Source organism: Panthera uncia (genome assembly GCF_023721935.1).
Source record: "Panthera uncia isolate 11264 chromosome E2 unlocalized genomic scaffold, Puncia_PCG_1.0 HiC_scaffold_19, whole genome shotgun sequence".
Classification (NCBI taxonomy): Eukaryota; Metazoa; Chordata; class Mammalia; order Carnivora; family Felidae; genus Panthera; species Panthera uncia.
This window is the reverse complement of record NW_026057588.1, coordinates 31,541,203-31,561,133: the sequence shown is the minus strand read 5'-3', so window position 1 is coordinate 31,561,133 and position 19,931 is coordinate 31,541,203. Positions and strand designations below refer to the sequence as shown.

The following is a 19,931-nucleotide window of genomic DNA, read 5'->3' as shown; positions in this document are numbered from 1 at the left end:
ACTACCTTCAACGAATGGTCTTCTTTCCAAAGGAAATTCCCATTTCCATAGATCTTTACTATTTTTCTGCTTACAAAAAATAACCAGTCACTTAAGAAGTCCTAAACATTGCAAAAATAAAACTTAAAGTTTATATCTCACGATTTCACCCATTAGGGAGAGGCATACAATTTCTATGACTCTTTACCCATAGTGGAGGACATTTTTGCCTGATCCGAGAATCAGAAGAATGTCACTTCTTTAAAACTTTTCTAAAAATCATCTCCCATTTAACTTTATTTCTAAACTATGGCTCACCATGAACAGAAGATAACCCTCAAAAAAAAAAAAATGGTGCTGTTGAACTAGAAGAAGTTACCACCTGCCCAGGGCTCTGACCTGGGGCCTGGACTCCCGTTGCTGAAAAGGAGACCAGGAGTGTGAGAAGCACTAATTCAGCACCAACGGAGACTTTCTCCTTGACTAATCAGGAAGGATTAATGAGAACTGAAAAGATGACAATGTTCTCACTTTATGATTCAATTTGCATGAAAGCCCTGACTGCACACCTCCTAAAATAATCGTGTTGACTCCTACTGGATATGTCTCTCTTTGGGGCAACACTGACCTGTCCATTTCAAGAGGAGGATGCTGAGGCCCAGCAATACGCAGGACACCCTTAAGAACTCAGGAAAGAGACTACCACGAAGACACATAAGTAGCAAATTATTTCTCTTTACAACAAGATCCAAATGCCTCAGAGGACCAGCTTCCCAGGGTTGGAATGCTCCCTCCATTTTGCCATGAGGAGCGGAAAGAATCACCAAGGCAAAGGACTGATGGGGATTGGGTGACGGTACAGGCTCTATCCCTCCACCAAGGACATGGGTGTTGGGGCATCATGCCATTTCCCAGCTGCCTGCAGCCTCTACATTTGCACAGGAGAGAAATTTAGAAACAAACAATTTAAAAATAAAGGTCAAGGAGAGGATTCTGGAAGATGGCAGAGTGGGAAGCACCAGGACTCTCTCTCCCCACCTAGACAACACTTGCACGGGCACAATCTGTCTGATGGAATTGTTGGGGAGCTCTGAAGTCTTTGAAGAAGACTTTCCGCTTCCAGGGGAAGGCCTGGGTGGCAAATTGTGGTTAATTTTGGTCAATTCCAGCTCTAAGCACAGTAGCGGCTCTCCATACCCCAAACCTGGTCTCATGTCAGACAGCTGTGCATATGTTCCTGAAGCAGCCTGCACACAGCCTGGAAGAATCAGGGTGAGTAAAAAGGACCTTGTCCTCCAAATATTGGAGATTTGTGCTCTGATTGCTGATTATTGCTTCTGATCACAGGTGCAGAAAAAAAAAAAGGCAGGTAGTCATTGTTGTTGTACCTCCCCTCATTGTTGCAAAATCCTCTCCCTCCAGTTAAACTGTTAGGAGATTTAAAGGGCTAGACCCCTTTGATCCCACCATTATTTTTCCCTTCTCCCCTTTCTGGAGCTAGACATTAAAGACTAGGACACAGAATCTGTACATAAGGAGAAAATTAGAAAGTGACCACATATGCCCAAGGAAACCTCAGCAAAAACACAGGAAGACATTAGATTTACACCTCAGACTGCTCGTCAGCACAAAGACAACACACACACACACACACACACACAAATGATAACCAAAAACAGTAACAAAAATCCCAGAAAACTCTGGGGAAAGGAGAGAATCTGATTTCCAGAGACACCACATTATTATACTCAAATGTCCAGTGTTCAACCAAAAAAATCACAAACCATACGAAGAAACGGGAAAGTATGACTCATTCAAGGGGGAAAAAAAACACCAACAGACTCTCCCTGAGAAAGACTTCATGGCAGATATCTCAGACAATGATTTTAAAACAACTGTCTTAAAGGGAGCCTGGCTGGCTCAGTCAGTGGAACATGCAACTCGATCTTGGGGTTGTTGGTTCCAGCCTCACACCGGGTGGGGAGATTGCTTAAAAATAAAATCTTTAAAAAACTGTCTTAAATGCTCAAAGAACTAAAGAAATAGGTGCAGAAATTCAAGAAAGCGATATGTGAACAAAATGAAAAAAAAATCAATAAAGAGATAAAAAGAAACCAAAAAGAAATTCTGAAACTGACAAGTACAATTAGTGAAATGGAAAATTCACTAGAGGGATTCAAAGGCAGATCTGAACAGGCAGAAGAATCAGTAAACTTAAAGACAGGGCAATGGAAATTATCGAAGCTGATGAACATAAAGAAAAAAGATTGAAAAAAAGCAAACAGAGCCTAAGGGACCTGCACATCATTAAGTGGACCAGCATGCACACTGCGGGAGTCCCAGAGGTGAAGAGGGGGAAAAAAAGAGGGGCAGAGAGAATATTTGAAGAAATAATGGTGGAACACTTCCCTAATTGGATGAGAGGCGTGAATATAAACATTCAAGAAGTGCAACAAACTCCAAGTAAGGTGAACTCAAAGGAATCCAACCAAGACACATGATAATCATATTTTCAAAAGCCAAAACCCAAAGTGGATCTTGAAAGCTGCAAGAAAGAAGCAAACCATCACATACAAGGGATTCTCAATAATATTATGTGTAGATTTCTCATCAGAAACTTGGGAGTCTAGAAGACAGTGGGCAGATATATTCAAAGTGATACAAGGAAAAAAAAAAAACCCTATTAACGAAAAACCCTGCATCTGGCAAAACTGTCCTTTGGAAGTGAGGGAGAAATCATGACATTCCCAGATAAACAAAAGTTGAGGGCATTTATGACCACTAGACCTGCCTTACGAGAAATGCTCAAGGAAGTCCTGCAGATGCTACACATTATTCTGAAGCTGTATGGAGAAACAAAGGTAAATACATAGGCAATTATAAAATCTAGTATTGTAATGATGGTTTGTAATTGTACTTTTTGCTTTCTACAGGATTTAAGAGTCTAGTATATTTAAAGAAAAACAATTATTGGTGTAAAAGCTAGTATCATTGTAACTTTGGTTGGAAACTCTAAATCTTGTTTTCTACATAATTTAGGAAATTAATATATTTAAAGGAATTAGTAGTTTATGTTTTGGGGTACACAATGTATAAGGTTGTAATTTTGTGACATCAACAACCAAAAGGAGTAGGGACAGAGCTGTAAAGAAGCAGAGTTTCTGTATGCTACTGAAGTTAAGCTACTATAAAATCAAATTAGAATGTTGTAACTTCAGGATGTTAAATGTCATTCTCATGGCAACCACAAAGAATAAAGCTATAGAATATAGACAAAAGGAAATTGAGAAAAAATTTAAACATTTCACTACAAAATATTAACTAAACACAAAAGAAGACAATGCAAGAAGTGAGGGACAAAAAAGCTGTAGAGCATATTAAGAACAAATAGTACAATGACAGAAATAAGTCCCTCTTTGTCAGTAATCATGTTAAATGTAAATGGATTAACTCTCTAAACAAAACACAGAGATTGGCAGAATGGATAAAAACACATGATTCAATTATATGCTGCCTACAAGAGACTTACTTGAGATACAAAGACAAAAACAGATTGAAAGTAAAAAAATGGAAAAAGATATTCTATGCAAATAATAACCAAAAGAGAGTAGGAATGGCGATATTAATATCACAGAAAATAGACTTTAAAACAAAAACGGTTATAAGGGACAAAGAAGGACATTATATAATAATAAAAGCTTCAACGCAGCCAGGAGATGTAACAATTGTAACGACAATTGTCGACAATTGTCTAACGACAGACCACCAAAATGGAGAAATAGACAGTTTTACGGTAATATTTGGAGATGGTAATGCCCAACTCACAATAATGGACAGAACAACCAGAAGAAGAGACATAAGGAAATAGAGGACTTAAGCATACAATCAACCAACTAGACAGACATATATAGGACACTCAACCCAACAACAGCATACACATTCTTCTCAAGTGCACAAGCAACATTTCCCAGGATAGACCATATTTTAGGCCACACATTAAGTCTCAGTAGATTTTATTTTTAAAGTTTATTTATTTTGAGAGAGAGTGTGTGGGTGTGTGAGCAGGAGAGGGGTAGAGGGAGTGTGTGTGTGTGTGTGTGCGTGTGTGTATGAGAGAGAGAGAATCCCAAGTAGGCTCCGAGCTGTCAGAGTGGAGCCCAAGATGGGGCTTGATCTCATGAATCATGAGATCAGGACCTGAGCTGAAACCAAGGGCCAGACACTTAAACAGACTGAGCTACCTAGGCGCCCCAAGTCTTGATAGATTTTAAAAGATAGATATCACACAAAGTATCTTCTCTGACCATGAGATGAAGAGAAATCAATAACAAAGAAAATTGGAAAATTCACAAAATTGTCAAAATTAAACCACACACTTTTTTAAGTGTATTTACTATAAGAGAGAGCGAGAACGGGAAGAGGGAGGAGGGGATGAGGGGTTGAGAGAGACGGAGAGAGAGAATCCCAAGCAGGCTCCACACTTGGATGATCAACCAACTGAACCACTGAGACTCCCCTAAACCACACACTTAACCAATAGAGCAAATAGGAAATCACAAAAGAGATTAGAAAATACTTAGAAATAAATGAAATAAAAACATAACATACCAAAATGTGTGGGATCCAGTGAAGGCAGTGTTAAATAAATGCTTAGATTAAAATACAAGAAAGGTCTCATATCAACAGATTAACTTTATAATTTGAGGAACTAGAAAAAGAACAAACTGAAACCAAAACCAGCAGAGAAGGGGAAATAATAAATATTAGAGCAGAAGTATTGGAAATAGAGAACAGAAAAACAATAGAGAAAAATCAATGAAACCAAAGTCGGCTCTTAAAAAAGATCAACAACACTGACAAACTTTTAGAAAGATAAAGAAAAAAAGAGAGAAGATTCAATTTACTAAAATCATAATTGAAAGTGGTAGCATTACTACCAATTCTACAGAAATAATAAGGATTATAAGAGAGTACTATGAACAGTTATATTTCAACAAATTGGGAAACCTAGATAAAATGGAGAAATTTCTAGAAACACACAACCTACCAAGACTAACTCATGAATAATAGAAAATCTGAATAGACCTGTAATCTCCTAATAAGGAGATTAAATCAGAAATCCAAAGTCTCCCAACAAAGAAAAGCCCTGGACCTGATGGTTTCACTGGTGAATTCTATCACACCTTTAAAGAACTAATACCAATTCTTCTCAAACTTTTCCAAAAATTGCAGAGGGGGATGCACTTCCTAACATACTTATGAGGTCAGCATAACCCTGATACCAAAGCCAGGATACAGACACTATAAGAAATCTACAGACTAATATTCCTTATAAACATTAATGTGAAAATACTCAAAATAATAGCAAGACAAATGTGAAGCCTATTAAAAGGATTATACACCATGACCAAGTGGGATTCATTCCTGGAATGCAAGGATGATTTACCACATGAAAATTGATCAATGGAATACACCACATCAACAAAAGGAAGAAAAAACCCCCACATAATCATCTCGATCGATGCAGAAATGCATTTGACAAAATTCAACATGGTTTCATTATTTTTTTTAAAACTCAACAAACTAAGGGGGTACCTGGGTGGCTCAGTCGGTTGAGCATCCAGCTTTGGCTCAGGTCATGATCTCGTAATCTGTGGGTTCAAGCCCCACATTGGGCTCTGTGCTGACAGCTCAGAGCCTGGAACCTGTTTCGGATTCTGTGTCTCCCTCTCTGCTCCTCTCCTCCCCTCCCCCGCCTCAAAAATAAATAAATACTAAAAAATTTTAAAACTCAAAAAATAATAAAAAGCATAATAAAAGCCATAATAAAAGCCATAATACAAATAAAATAATAATAATAATAATAATAATAATAATAATAAAAAAAGCCATGAATGAAAAACTTCACATAATAAAATCCATGAATGAAAAACTCACAGGAAACATTATATTCAGTGGTGGAAGATTAAAAGCTTTTCCTCTAAAATAAGGAACAGACAAGGGTGTCTGTTTTCCCCACTTCTATTCAATATAGTAGTGGAATTTTTAGCCAGTGAAATTAAGTAAGAAAAAGAAACAAAATGCATCTAAATCAGAAAGGAAGAAGTGAAATTATCTGTTTGCAGATGATATACAATATTCTTGCATGTAGAAAATCCTAGACTGCACAGAAAAACCATTAGAACTAATGCATGAATTTGGCAAAGTCACAGGATATAAAGTCAACACACAAAAGTCAGTTGCATTTCTAGTCACAAACGATGTAGAATCTGAAAAGGAAATTACAAAAATGATTCCATGTACAATTGCATCAAAAATAATAAAATACTTAAAAATTAACATACGAGGTGAAAACCATGTACAATGAAAACTACAAAACATTACCAAAAGAAATTAGAAGCATAAATGAATGGAAACACATTGTAGGTTCATGGAATGCAAGACTTCATAACATTAAAATGTCAATATTATCCAAAGCAATCTACAGATTCAAGAAAATTCCCACCAGAACCCCAATGATGTGATTTGCAGAAACAGAAAAACCCATCTTAAAATGGAATCTCATATGGAATCTCAAGGGACCCCAAATAGCCAAAATAAAAAAAAATCCTGAAAAAGAAGGTCTCATAATTTCTGATTTCAAAACTTACTACAAACTAAATCAAAACAATGTGGTATTGACATAAAAATAGACATATAATTGACTCTTGAATAAGATGGGTTTGAACTGCATGGGTCCATTTCTACAAGAATTTTTTTCGATAAATACAAAATTTATCAATTTACAGTACAGTACAGTACCGTAAATATATTTTCTCTTCCTCGTGATTTTCTTAACATTTGTTTTCTCTAGATTACTTTATCATACGAATATAGTATAGAATACATATAACATACAAAATATGTGTTAATCGACTGCTTATGCTATTGGTAAAGCTTCTGGTCAACAGTTTGCCATCAGTAGGTGGGGAGTCAAAAAGTTATACACGGATTTTTGACTGCCCAGAGGTCAGCACCCCTAACCCCCACATTGTTCAAGGGTTAACTGTATAGACTAATGGAATAGAATAGAAGGCCCAGAAATAAACGTTGGCATATATGGCCAAATGAGTTTTTACAAAGGTGTCAGGTCCATTCAATGGGGAAAGGGAAGTCTTCAAAAAATGGTGCTGGGGAAACTGGACATCTACACGCAAAAGGATGAAATTGGACCCTTACTTTATGCCACATACAAAATTAACTCAAAATGGGTCAAGGGCCTAACTACAAGACTCAAAACAGTAAGACTCTTAGAAGAAAACATAGGACTAAAGCTGAACCACCATGGATTTGGCAATGATTTCTTGGATATGATCCCAAAGGCACAGGTAACCAAATATATATCTTAGACTTCACAAAATTTTACTTTTGTTGGACTTCATGAAAATTTTAAAACTTCCGTGCATCAAAAGACACTAGCCCCACAGTAAAAAGGCAACCCACAGAATGGGAGAAATTATTTGAAAAACATATATTTGATAAGGGATTTATCATCAGAATATATACAGAATGCCTAAAATTCAATAACAAAACTAAATGCCTGGAATTGAACAACAGAAACAATTCAAAATTGGGCAAAGGACTTGAAGAGATGTTTCTCCAAAAAAGGCCTATGAATGGCCAGTAAGTGCCATTGATGGCTACTATCAAAAAAAAAACCAAAAAACAAAAAACACAAAACTGAAAACAACACGTGCTGGCGAAGACGTAGAGAAATTGGAATGCCTGAGCACTGCTACAGCTGCTGTGGAAAACAGGATGGTGATTCCCCCAAAAAACTAAGAACAGAATTACCATATGACCCAGCAATTCTGCTTCTGAGCATACACCCAAAAGAACTGAATGCAGAGTCTCAAAGAGATATTTGTACACCCATGATCACAGCAGCATTATCTGCAACAGCTAAAACGTGGAAGCAACCCAAGTGTCCGTCAATGGAGGAACGGACAAGCCAAATGTGGCATATTCGTACAGAGGAATACTATTCAGCTTTAAAAACGAAGGAAATCCTGCAATATACAATATGGCTAACCCTTGAGGATATTATGCTAGGTGAAATAAGCCAGTCACAAAAAGACAAATACTGTATGACTGCACTTATATGAGGTACATCGAGTATCAAATCCCTAGAGACAGAAGGTAGAGTGGTGACGCTGGGGACCGGGGAGGGGTTGCTGGAGAGTTACTGGGCAATGGGCATAGAGTTTTGGTTTTACAAAATGAAGAGTTCTGGGGGTGGATGGGGGTGATGGTTGCACAACAGTGTGAATGGACATAACACCACTGAATATTTTAAGTGGTTAAAATTGTTAAGATGGCAAATTTTATGTTATGTGTATTTTCACTTCATAAAGTCCATATATTCCTTTAGAAGTCCACCCTGAGGGGCATCTGGGTGGCTCAGTCAGTTAAGCAGCAGACTCTTGATTTCTGCTCAGGTCATGATCTCGCAGTTCATGGGGTCGAAACCCCACATTGGGCTCCACGCTGACAGTGCTCAGAGCCTGCTTCTGATTTTCTCGCTTCCTCTCTCTCTCTCTCTCTCTGCCCCTCCCCCCCAGAGCACTTGCTCTCTCTCCAAATAAATAAGTAAACTTAAAAAAAAAAAGCCCACGTTGAGAACATAGCCTAAGGAAATAATCCAGAATGTGAAAAGCTCTAGCTGCCAGGATGGTCATCACAGCGCTGGATGTCAGACACCTTTCCGGATACAGATGCACTGGCTCAGACACCAACCCACCTGGAATACTGTGGCCTCGGGAAGATTAGGGTCTGTCCAGGTCTCCCCGCAGGGGAGGGGATGGGAGGCTGTAGTCATGAGGTCTCCTCCAGTGCAGGTCCAGACTTTTGTTAAATTACATGCAAAAAATTCACTCACAAGAAGCACTGTGAGCACAGAGGACTTTAAACTTCTCCTCTTTCTCCTCCCCTCCCTTTCTCCCTCCCCTCTTCCTCCTCCTTTCTGCTTTTTGCTACAGCTTCTGCCTGGTTCCCTCTTCCTCCAGACACCATAATGGTTCATGGCTCCCTGCCTCACTCCCCCCAGTTGTCCCAGGTGCCCCTCATGAGAAGGCCACGCCTGGCGTCTCCACACACAACCTTTCCTGCGCCCTCCACCTACCCCCTCGCCTACCTAGTCTTTCTTTACCACGGTCACCGCCTCTCCACAACCGCACATCTCCGTGCAATTGTTCGTTGCCTTTTTTCTGTTGGCACATCAGTGAGACTTTGTCGTGTTGTCGGCTGTAACCGAGTGCCCAGCACAGGACCTAACATGTTACAGAAACTTGTGCCGAGCGGGCAATTGATCGCTGGGTAGAGCCAGGTGGGAATCTGTGCTGGCGGTACCCCCCTTACGTGGAGAAGGGGGCATCACCCCACCAAAAATGCCCTCTGGCCATCCTACCCCCAAGAAGTTTCTGGGGGGTCTCCTCCCTGGGTGGCCCAGCCTCTCTCCCTCTCCTCCCTTCTCTTAGGAGCAAATACAGTACCCACCCCTAGTACCCCCACCCCACTCACATGTTCCATGCAGAGTCTGTCCCATCCCCCACACCCTGGTCCTTGCTGACCACTTTGTACCCAGGCCCCACTCTCTCCAATCCTGTCAAGGTATTTTCCCCAAAATACTTCCCTTCCTGAGAGGAATCTGGGGCGGGGGCGGGAGGGGGGCTGTGGAAAGAATTAAAACGTCACATTTTTGGGGGCGCCTGGGTGGCTCAGTCGGTTGAGCGTCCGACTTCGGCTCAGATCATGATCTCACAGTTCCTGAGTTTGAGCCCCGCGTCGGGCTCTGGGCTGACAGCTCAGGGCCTCGAGCCTGCTTCGAATTCTGTGTCTCCCTCTCTCTCTGCTCCTCCCCTGCTCATGCTCTGTCTCTCTCTCTCTCCTTCAAAAATAAATTTAAAAACATTAAAAAAAATTTAAAATGTCACATTTTGTCTTTCATATAAAAGAAAGGAAACAGTCCACATGTAGTAGAAGAAAACAAGACCAATGCTTAAAAAAGTGGATATGGTTCCGCCATTCTATGGACAACTATGTGGCCACTTAAAGTTCCAGTATGTTCATATTACAGACAACGAGCCAATTTCCTTAATATGTACAGTGGTTTTATTTACAGCTAAGTAGGAAAAAGACCAACAACCCAGTGGAAAGTGGACAAAGGGTACGAAGAGGCAGATGATGGAAAAAGAACTACAAATGACACTTAAATATTTGAAAAGATAAGAGAAACTGGGGGAAAGACACCATTATTCATCTCGCAGGTCTGCAAATATGGAAAAGTTTGATAACACGTGTGTTTGGGGGGCGGGGTGTGGGAAGCAGGTCCCCTCACGCATAGCTGCTGGGAGTGAACATTAGTCCAACACGTAAGGAGGGTAATTTGCCATATTCATTAAAGCTCAAACTGCATATTCCCTTTGGCCTTGCAAATGTTGCATATGTGAGAATACGCACACATGATGACTGAACAGAGATATTCACTACAGCACTGTTAGGGACAGCAAGGGACAGGAAACACCCTAGATGCCCAATAACGGTTAGATTAATAGTGGAACAACCATAACAGAGAAATACTATTTAGCCGCTAAGAAGAAAAAAGCAGATATTTTTGTTTTGTGGTGATGTGGGAAGATTTCCAAATTACATTACATTTTTAAAAAGATAAAGGGGCACCTGGGGGGTTCGGTCGGTTGAGCATCCGACTTCGGCCCAGGTCATGATCTCACAGTCTGAGTTTGAGCCCTGCATTGGGGTCACTGCCGTCAGCACAGAACCTGCTTTGGATCCTCTGTCCCCTCTCTCTCTGCCCTTTCCCTGCTTGTGCTCTCTCTCAAAAGTAAATAAAACATTTTTTAAAACCTCCCCCAAAACAAAAAAGATAAAAAACACTATCTAGAGCATACCACTATTCGTGAGAAGGGGGAGAAAATATATATATTTGTATATATACAATATATGTGTGTGTGTGTATACATACACACACACACACACATATATATATACACATTTATACACACACACACACATATATATATATATTTGTAAAGGCCCACTTGAAGTATCTTTGGAAGGAGACGTAAGAACCTAATAACATTGGTTGCCTTCAGGAAAGTAACCAGGTGGCTGGGAGAAAGAGGAGGGAGGGAGAGTTACTTTCCATTATATACCTATTTGTAGGTTTTATATTATTTTACTATATGAATGTATTAGCTACTAAAAAATGAAATAATTTAAAAAATGAGATAGGATGTACTTTTCCTGTAACATATAATTCCATTGTAGTTTAAAAGGTATAATTCCAGGGGCACTTGGATGGCTCACTTGGTTGAGCATTTGACTCTTGATTTCAGCTCAGGTCATGATCCCAGGGTCATGAGATAGAGCCCTGCATCAGGCTCTGTGCTGGGCATGGAACCTGTTAAGATTCTCCTCTCTCTCTCTCTCTCTCTTTCTCTCTTTCTCTCTCCTCCTCTGTCCCTCTCCCCCACTCATGCTTTTTCTCACTCTTTCTCATAAAAACATTTAAAAAGTATATGTATATTTTTACATATGAGTCTATTTAAAAATATGAATATACACACATAGAAAAAAGACTGGAAGTAACCAAAGGGAAAACAGAGACGATCTGAGGTCAAGCCAATGTTCTCTCAAGGCTCTTTGAAGTTCTCCTTTGCCAAACATCAGAGCATCTCAGCGAGAAGGGCTGTACAAAACCTTTCTGGGGAAGATTCCTGAGTCTGAGAATTTACCAGAAGACTCTGGAGTGACCCAAAGGATGGAGCAGGAGTCCCATCACAGAGAGTCAGGCTGGAAGCAGCATAAATGAGTGAACTCACATTTCCCCAGGCCTCTCATCCCCCTATCCCAGGAAAATGACTGGTTTCATGCCTTGGTCCACTAGGGAGAAAGGATGTCCACAGAGCGGAAGAAGAGTCTGGGGTCAGAGATAGCCAGAACTAAGATCATACCTACCTCCACCCTCCAGATTCACAGAGAGCTAAAGACCACTTAGGGCTTCCCAAAGGAACAGAAGGGGGGTCCGTGCCAACTTCACCCAGCTCTAAAGGACCCAAGTACCCCAGACAGCATGCAGGTTACACAAGGACGCCTGTTTTACAGGTAACAAGTCCCACATATAACCAAGCGCTTGTCTGCCTCACCGCTTTTGCAATGGTTTTAAGTACAGTGTGTGGGAGAGACATGTTCTCCAGGGTGACCAGAGGGACCCAAAATCTTCCCTTCTCTAGAAATCCTACACCCACAGCCAAAGTGATCAATTTTTCAATTCTTTGTTTCTTCGCAAATCATCTGGGCCTTTTCCTTGCAGACTAGATTTCAGCCAAGGTAGACGACCTGTGGGCTACCAGCAACACAAACATAGACCTGGCAAAGGACGCCAGTAGTTTGTGTCCTTAGAACACCTACAACAAGTTTTTACGGGGCGCCTGGGTGGCTCGGTTGGTTGAGTGTCTGACCTTGGCTCAGGTGGTGATCTCGCGGTTCATGAAGTTGAGCCCCACATCGGGCTCTCGGCGGTCAGCGCAGAGCCCGCTTCAGATCCTCTGCCCCCACCTGCCTCTTCCCCACCTCCACCCTCTCTCTCAAAAATAAGTAACATTTAAAAAAAAAAGTCTTTACAAAGTATTGGCACTTGTATCAATTTGCTTAACCCTCAGTCGACTCTGTGTGGAAGGCAGAAGAGAGGTTTGGGGATGATGAATTTTCTTCCTAGCTAGGCTAGACTTGTAACAAAGTATCCTCCAGGGGAAGAGCCTTCCTTGCCTTTTCTGGCTTCTGAAGGTGGCTGGCAATCCTTGGGGCTCCTTGCCTTATAGATACATCATTCTGACTTCTGCGTCTGTTGTCACATGGCTGTCACCTCACTGTGTGCTGACCTCTTCTCTTATAGGGACACCAGTCATAGCGAATTAAGGGCCCACTTACTCTGGTATGACCTCATCTAACCAATGGCATCTGCTACGACCTTATCTCTAAATAAAGTCACATTCAGAAATACTGGGCGGGGGGGGTCAGTTAGGACTTCAACATATCTTTTTCAGGGACACAACTCAATCCATAACAGACAGGAATAAACATACTAAGGAGTTCTGTGGAATTTTCCTCAGCAGGGCGGTGTAGGTGCAGAGACTACTTGGCCTGCCAAACATCCAGTCACCTCTGCAACTTTTTTTTTTTTTTAATTGTGAAACACTTCCAGAGACTTTCTCCTCTGCTCGTCCACCTTCATCAAGGACCCATGGCACTCCGCATGCTTGTGTGGTGCTTTTGAGGTTTGACCACGCCCTGGGGCAGGTCTCATCTCATCTAAAGCACCCTCTGCAGGACACATTATCATCCCCATTTCACAGATAAGAAACTGAGCTTCTGAGAGATCTTAGTTCATGGTCACCCTGCAGATACAAGGTGCTGAGAGCCCTGGTCTGCCCGCCTACCCCGCCAGGTACCCAGCTGCGTGCCATGCTATGGAGACAAGGCAGGTAGCCACGATCAATGGCCAGTTGGCACTAGAGTTCAGCCATGTTTGAGGAAGGCATACTGGAGAGAGGCTTGGATGCACCCTAAAATAATCAGCTTTCCCTTCTGCTGTGTTCTCCAGTGGGGGACCCAGCCAAGTGCCTTTCTGGGCTCATTGCTTCTTAGAAGGAAAAGCAATTTGGAGGGATGAGGCTCTCGGTACAGGCCTGGGGTACATCCCACATCCCACCACCCCCAGGTTTGGGAGACTAGGAAGTGCTGATTTTCAAACTGTGTTTTTTTAATGTTTATTTATTTATTTTTGAGACAGAAAGAGAGAGAGAGAGCACTCGTGCAAGCTGGGGAGGGGGCAGACAGAGAGGGAGACACAGAATCCGAAGCAGGGTCCAGGCTCTGAGCTGTCAGCACAGAGCCTGACATGGGGCTCGAACTCACAAACCGTGAGATCAGGGCCTGAGCCGACTGAGCCACCCAGGTGTCCCTTCAAACTGTTTTTTAAGTCTCCAAACCCCCAATCTTTTAAAAAGGAAATGTAAGGATCCCCAACTTATAGGTAGGGATCTCTCCCATACCTCCCCAAACGGCCACCTCAGCAAACTCCATGTCCTGACTTCCTGAGTGAGAAAAATGTCTAAAAACCACATAAAGTGCAAAAAAGCAGATGATAAAATGTTCCTATGTCTTCACTTACTATGGGGTTAAAATGTTCATTAGAAATAGGCGGGAAATTTGACATGAAGAAATTACTGTTAAAATGCTTACAGTCTTCAGATGGTGTGGTTATTATTTTTAAGATTCCTTATCTTTTAGTACATTCTATTTCGGTTGAAATGCTGTGATGTCTGTTTGAAATTTGTTTCAAAATGAGGTGTGGTAGGGGCGCCTGAGTGGCTCTGCGGGTTGAGCAAGCCACTCTCGGTTTCCACTTCGGTCATAATGATCTCAGGGTTTCAGGCAGAGCCCCACGCTCAGCGGGGGGAGCTTGCTTGAGTCTCTCTCTCTCTCCCTCTCCCCCACCCCTTCTCCCTCACTCTCTCTTTCTCTCTAAACTAAAAAGATAAATGATGAGGTGTGGTAGAGACGAAAATGGGCTGCAGAAGGTTGGCGTGGTGGTTACATGAGGCTTCTCATCTGGCTCAGCCCAACTGCGTTCCCTCTATTCTGTAAGTGTGGCATGGTAACAAAAAAGCATTTTTCGGCTAAAAAGACTGAATTGTGAGTAATGAGCAGCGTGGCTTCTGTAATTCTTCTTAAAAGAGATTATTATCGAAGTACAGTCGGCATACAATGTCATATTAGTTTCAGGTGTACGACCTGGATATTCCACCTTTCTGTACACCCGCAGCTGCCCTTTGTCACCATTACAATACACGTTACTTTTCATCTGCGTGAGTTATTTTGTAACTGAAAGTTTGTACCGCTTTCCTGTAAAACACTTCAGTGAAGTATGACTGACACAGAAAAAGCTGTGTGTATTTAATGTATACAACCTGATGAGGTTGCAAGAAAATACACACCTGTGAGATCATCACCACAATCCATGCCATAAACCCACCATCACCTCCAAAAGTTTCCTCTCGCCCTCTATTAATGTGTGTGTGTGTGTGTGTGTGTGTGTGTGTGTGTACTATAGGCTGTATGCTGTACAGAAGGTCTCTAGGACTTACTTATCTTGTGTATCCAAAGCAAACTTTTGGTACCTCTTAATTACCTTTATGTATTTCGTCCACCCCCCACCCATCTCCCACATCTTTAATTCTTTTTTTTTTTTTTTTAATTCTTTAAAAAGCAATTAAAAGTTAAAGTTCCAGGAGGTGATAGGGGCGTTGGGAGGGTGCTGAGAAAGGCGAGCGCAGCCGCGTCCCCCGGGGGGGTGGGGGGGTGGGGGGAACCCCGACCTGCCTTCCTCTGCGGCTCGCACCCAATGCCCCAAACTTCTCCGGGCGGCAGGCGGAGCGCCGCCCGGCCCCGGGCGCCCCATCTGTCCACCCGTCCGTCAGTCCTTCCACCCGGCCAGCCGGCGACCTTCGGGGTCTCCCGCCCAGCGCCCCGGGGCACCGCCACCTCCCCGCGCCGCCCACCCGGCCTGCGCCGCGGCCCCCGGGCGCGCTCGCTACTCACCGGCTGCGCTCCTTCCCCAGCGCGCTGCGCACGAAACTGAAAGCCAGCGCGGAGAGCTGCGGGGCAGTGCCGGGAGCCGGAGGCCGCTGCCGGGAAATCACGTGGACCCGAGGTGCGGAGACCACGCGCGCGCCGGCTGGGCGGGGGCGCACCGCCGTTCCTGCGCGCCGCCGGCGGGGCGGCGGGACCCGGGCACACCCCCGAGGGGCGCGGCGGGCGCTCGCCGCTTCCGTGGAGGCGAAACTGAGGCAGAGGCGCGCGCGCGCGCGAAGGGGTCAGAGCGCTGCAGGAGGACCCCGGGATGAGTTCGACTGTCCGCTCTCCTGGGACGCTGAGGAGGCGGGGACGGGGTGGGAAAGAGGAGATGGTGGCGGCGCGCGAGGAGATGGAGCCCACCCGGCCTGGCTCCTGTCCCTCCATGAAAGGAGGGAGAAGGGAATAACGGCGACAATTGGTCTTATGAACTGAGCCTTTGGCTTTCTGACACGGTGCCAAACACTATCTAGGAATTTCGCTAATCCTCAAAAGAACCCTAAAGCGCAGATGCGAGCGTGACCCCGTTTTACAGATGCGCAAACTGAGGTCGAGCGGAGAGAGGTGAAGGACTCTGCCCCCAGTGGCACAGGCAGAGACTGGAAGAGAAAGGAACCGGGAGCACTGGGCGGACAGAAAGATGAGCTGGCTCCCCCAGGAGGGGCTCAGCAGCAGTCCTGAACGGGGCGACGGCAGTGGGGAGAGCGGTCCGACTCCCCTTCCAAAGCTCCACTAACAACCTCCTGGCTTTTTGCACCCCTCCCGGGACAGGGAGCTCCCTTTCTCCTGCAGGGAATACATCCATCCCTGGGTTCCACCCACGCCCGGGTGACAGCCCTGCAGCCAAGCAGCCTTCCTCTCATCACTTTTGTCCCCCTGCCTCCCAGGCCACGTGTGTGAGGGTGTGAACATGGGGGTACGGCAAGGTGGTGGTCATGAGCACAGCCACATCAGTGCCAGGCACCCCTGGATTTATGCCCTTCTCTCCAACTACTGGCCAAATACCTTTACTCAGCGCTCAAGGACTGTGAAACCACCTTGACCCTGCGAGAAGGACTGCCTGACAGTCCCGAGGAGTGCTCCTGGTCAACTTAGTGAGCCTGACCCTTGCTTTGGGCCCCAAGATAAAGAGAAAGCAGCCCAAGAGAGCACTGGAGGGGACAGAGCAGGGGTCGGAAGGAACCTGACTCAGGAGATGGTGGCCTCCTGACAAATCTTCCCAAACCTGAAGGGGCATCCCTCTGCCAAGCGCCCTATCAGCCCTTGCCTCCTAGCCATCAAGATACAGGCCAGCCCCCTCCGGCACCCTCATGATGTGGACCCTGAGCTCGTCTCTCTCCCTCTGCTCTTTGTTCTCTGTACTACGTCGGCCTCCATGAAGTTTCCTGAGTCTGTCATGATTCCTTCTTCCCCAGGGACTTTGCACATGCCAGCGTCTTGCTTTTTTTTTCCCCCATCCCATTCGGCCAACGTAGCAGGAGGGATTTTCTTCATGCATCTTTCCTGGAGCCTTAGTGCCTCCCAAGACCGGGATGATAGAAACCTTTCGTACTACAGCCTGAGGGTGGGAAGAGACCTCTGATCATAATAAGGTGGTCCAGCTGAAAACATGCTTATGAGAGATTTTTCTTCCATGTTAACATCTGATTTACTTTTTAGGGGCTCCGTCCTCCTCTCTTTTACCAGAAAGCAGACCTCTGTGAGGGTCCCTTGCCCCCCCTGCCATCTTCAGGATCTGAAGCCCCTTGTGCCCCCGTAGGTCCTGTCCAGCACTGGAACCACATGGAACAGAGGAGTGACAACTCACGCGGGAAGCTGGTCAGGAGAGGAAACGGCACCTTTGATGGTGGGTGGGCAAAGAGGCTGAAAGGAGCCAGCGCTGTGGGGGAGGGGAGAGAGGGTCTGAGAAACGCTCTCTGCTGACCAAGGGGAAGGCTAGGAGACCCAGCCAGGGCCATTCCAGCTTCCACTCTTTCCTCTCTCCCAAAGCCACATGGGCAAGCAGATATTCACAAGAAAAGCAAAGCCAGCGCACGTACCCTGTGGGGAAGGGAGCAGAAAGCTGTCAGGGCCTTCTCGGGGCCTTCCCCTCGGCACGCCCCAGTAATGGTGTCTGAGACTCCGCCGTGAGCGTCACCTCATATGGATGCATATCCTACAATGTCGGAGAATTTGGAGAGCATCAAATCCAATGCCCCCATTTTATAGGAAGGGAAACTGAGGCTCAGGGCTGGGCTTGCACCGGGTCCCAGCCTTCCAGCCCACAGCTCTTTCTATCACACCAGGTTGCCAGTAGGGGACCTGTGCCCTTAAAGTGGGTTGAGCCACCCTGTGTGATGGCAGAGGTAATATTCTCCAGGTCAACCCAGAAACAGGGTTCCATGCTCTGGCTGGGCCATCAGCGTGCAAGGCCACCAGTAGGAAGAGGTGACTTGAAGGAAGGGAACCGGGGGCTCCTAGTGGCTAGGGGGTCAGAGGCATTTGCAGCTCTGTCTGAGGAGAGCCTAAAAGGTGAATGAGTGCCTCCCCATGAGGTTTGCGTCCCCCAACAGCTCTGGACAGACTTGAACCTGCTATGCCCGTCAAGAGAGCCACTGTGAGTGCTCCCTGGGCACTCACGTGACCAATGTGGCGGGGGACCCTACGGCCTGGGCAGGCATCCATCTGTATGGCTGTGATGAAGTCCATCCCAACCCACATCTCTCATCTTGCTCCCCACCTCGTGTGGTACCTCTCCTGAGAGAGGCCCCAGGGTGGCCTCTGACTGTCCACAGAGGGGAATCCAAGGCCCAGGGAACAGCCTGCTGGCCATTGCTCTCCTGCCCCCTTCGGCCCCCTTAAGCCATACCACCAGGATCCCCTTCCCAACAGACACTCAGGGAGAATGGCGGGTCCCGGAAAGAGACAAGGGAAGGATCCTGGGGTCTTATTTCCTTTGGTCCTGTTTCCTGATTTTCTTTAGGGTCTTCTGTAAGACATAAGGTACTTGAGGGGCGCTTGGGTGGCTCAGTCAGTTGAGCACCCCCGACTCTTCATTTTGGCTCTCACAGTTCATGAGTTCAAGCCCCGCATTGGGCTCGGTGCTGACAGCTCAGAGGCTGCTTGGGATTCTTTCCCTCCCTCTCTCTGCCCCTCCCCCAAGTGCATATGCTCTCTCTCTCTCTCTCTTTCTCAAACTAAATAAATAAACATTAAAAAAAAACAAAAGACGTAAGCTACTATAGGGCTTAGCTCTCCCCGTCTACCCAAGACCATTTCCCTCTTTCAAGTTGGAAACAGTCTTCGATATAACTCTGAAATCAAAAAGAGATGAGAATTTGGCCCTCCATTGGACCCTCATGCCCCAGAAAAGAAACTCTGGGAATAATTCCAAGTGCTTCTGTCTAATATTTGAGGCCCTTCTTAAGAGAGCCCTTTTGAGCGCTCTCTTGAGATCTGCCTCCAGCCTCCAGTCCTTTGCTCAGGTGGTCCTTTCCTCCCACCCTGCCCTCCCTCTGGTCTTCATGGTGATTCTTCCTCCTAATTAGGAGTCAAGGTAGAAGGGGGCACTTGGCTGACTCAGACGGTAGAGTGTATGACTTGACTCGTGATTTCAAGCCCCACGTTGGGGCCGAGCTTACTTACAACAACAACAAAAAAGTCTAGGTAGGATCTTGTCAGGTCATAAGTCCTGGAGGAAAGGGACCATATTTCCCCACCGATATCTGTGCCTGTCCCCAGGGGGGGCTGGGGAGAGATCTGGGGAGTCAACCACCCCCTCCTCTCTCTCTCTCTACAGCACATACCAGGAATCCCAGAGGCTTAGGAAGAGCTTCTTGTTGGAAAGTTGTTGTTGGTAAGTGTTGTCAGAGTATACTGAACTTTTCAGATTCCTAAATAACAAACAAACAAACAAAAAAGTAAATAAAATAATACAAAACCTTAAGAGGTGTTCAAAAGGCTAGCTCCAATGTGCTATCCTGGATTGGATCCCAGGACAGAAAGGGGTATCAGTGGAAAAAGACTGGAGTTTGGTTAACAGCAATATACCAACATTAATCTCTAAGTTATGACAAAAATACAAAGGTTAGGAATGACTGTGGGGGGCAGTACGCTTTTCTCTTTTTCCCATGATGTACCTGCATTCCTTTCGTCTTCAGCATTTGTGCATTAAGAAATATTGAAGATACACATAGTCCTTAGGCTCGATTCCTTATCTACAACGACAAAAGCAAGTGAGCTCTGAAAACTGCACATTTTTTCCTTCAGTCTGTCAGTAG

The 19,931-nt window shown here is 44.8% G+C and overlaps 1 protein-coding gene across 12 annotated transcripts in view; it reads right to left on the bottom strand.

Moving 5' to 3' along the window:
* NLRC5 (NLR family CARD domain containing 5) overlaps positions 1–15,836 on the bottom strand; it is an 86,434-nt gene extending 70,598 nt beyond the window's left edge. For 8 of the 12 annotated variants that reach the window (XM_049622178.1, XM_049622190.1, XM_049622187.1 and 5 more), the window contains exon 1: positions 15,640–15,835. The gene's annotated coding sequence lies outside the window, so the exon portion shown is untranslated. Of the gene's footprint in view, positions 1–15,639 lie in introns of all 12 variants that reach the window. The other 4 variants (XM_049622181.1, XM_049622188.1, XM_049622185.1 and 1 more) reach the window with 1 other exon arrangement.
* Positions 15,837–19,931: the final 4,095 nt, after the last annotated feature.